This window comes from Cavia porcellus, unplaced genomic scaffold, assembly GCF_034190915.1.
Source record: "Cavia porcellus strain 051 isolate PalLab524CR breed Dunkin Hartley unplaced genomic scaffold, mCavPor4.1 scaffold_7, whole genome shotgun sequence".
In the NCBI taxonomy this organism is placed as follows: Eukaryota; Metazoa; Chordata; class Mammalia; order Rodentia; family Caviidae; genus Cavia; species Cavia porcellus.
Genome location: NW_026947490.1, coordinates 56,699,877 through 56,701,969, shown reverse-complemented (window position 1 = coordinate 56,701,969; position 2,093 = coordinate 56,699,877).

Below are 2,093 nucleotides of genomic sequence, written 5' to 3'. Positions count from 1 at the left end.
TTTGTAATATTCAGTGCTGATTTAATACCATCTTACTCTGAAGTCCTACCATGCTTTTGCTCTTCTGTTTCCATTGGTTCTATCATATTGTATCTTATTGTACTTTATTATGTGTGATAGTATAAACAAATTTTCTATGGAAAATGAGATAATATAGTAGCCATTGTTCATCCTCTGTTATTTGATTCTGAATGTCCTGTAATACTTTCATTCTCTTGAATGGTTTTATATTATTTTGTTATGTTTGATACTATTGTATATGAAGTTATACTCAGCTATTTCAAAGAAAGAGACATTATGGTAGCTACTGTTAATTACGGGTTGTCTTGTGGTGAAATACTATGTTGCTTACATTGCTCTGTTCTGATCTGCTTTGTTATGTCCTCTTTTGTCTTAATCTATTTAAAATAAAAAAAATTTTTAAAAACAAAGTGTACCTTGGTAGTAAATCTAAAGTTGTTAAACAAGTAGTCTATTAAACAAGGAATAACTGTACTGCAATAAAAAATAATGTTAAAAATCTTCACCTGCACTTACCTTTGAAAACCATGACAGGTGTGAGGGAGACGGAGAGAGGAGGGTGATTGTGTAGGATGAGTTTCACTATCATTAATAGAATTACGAATATCTGTTGACTCAATGGCATCTTTTTTCTTTTCAGGAATCTTTAATAAAAAAGCCATTCAATGACACTTGCTTTTGCCTCCTTTTAGGAACTGTGCAGAAATGAGACACCGCATGGTCATTAAAAAAATTCATTGCTAGCACTGCAGCAGCCTTCTTCAGGTGGTGTTTTTCTAAAACACTGTACACCATTTCCCACATTTTACATCCCACATCTACCTAAACTCATTTGAAATGAAAGATTCCTCTCTTTTCATTATCCTCCACAGAGATCTCGATAACCTCTTGCTGTTAGGAGATGATCACTCACAATCCAAGAGACAGACAGACAGACACACAGACACAGATACACAGACAGAAACCACTGGCTCAGCTGTGATCATGGGACATTCTGCATCATACACCACTCACATGGCTAGACACTGCTCATTTATCAGGTTAAATTTTATTGCAAATGTGCATCTTGTGGAACACTTAGAGAACATGTTTCTTACAACCCAAGGTTTTTCTGTAAAACTGTGATCTTTGTCTCTTTTCTTACAGTTTTTAACTCACAGTCTATTTTGTGTGCTGTAACCACAGCTATCTGTGCTTTACCTTTGTTTCCATGTGCATAGAATGTCTTTTTGCATCGTTTTACTTTCGGTCTTATAAATCCTTAAAGGTGAAGTAAATGTCTCTTATGGGCAGCATACAGTTGGGCCTTTTCTTCCATCCACTCAACCACGCTAAGCCTTTGGGGTGGCTGGCACAGTGACTCATTCTTGTGTTTGTTGTCCCCATGTATCTCATTCATTGATCTCACTAATGGCCCTTCCTGTGTAGGTATTTTCTGTTTGGGGCTCCATTATGGTTCTGAATATTTTAAAATGCACCTGTGAGCTCTGCTGGAGCTATTGTGGCTTGCAGATAACTATTTGTTTTTCTGCTGGGAGACAGAAAGCTCGTGTCTCATACTGTGCCATCTTGCTGACATCTACTCGCTAAGAATCTTTCTATGATTTCTTCATCCTAAAATTTAATATTTTTCAATTTGAAGGCACACTATTGTTAAGAATCTATCATTTTACCTAGCACTTTTCTATTTTCTTAACTGAGAATTTAAAGAGCATCATAAGACAATGTCCAAAAAGGGGTTAAAAATTAGAACAGAAAGAAATGGAGGCGAGTTTTACAAAACAATAACAGCAATAACAAAATACTAGCTAATCTTGCAATTACAGTGTTCCGGGTACCTGTTCCAAAGACTTTAAATTTATGAATTGGGCCTCACACCTCTATGTGCTTGGTGATTATCCTCCCTATGTACTCATGTGGCTCAGGGGACTGAGTCACCCAGAAGTTGGTAATTTGACAGCTCAAGAGCTGGTAAGTGGTGGAGCCAGGCAGTCTGGCTTTGGGCTCTGCACTCTGAACCCCACATCATGCTGCTTCACAGACTGCCCATCCCTTCCTCTTTCTCAGCTCTG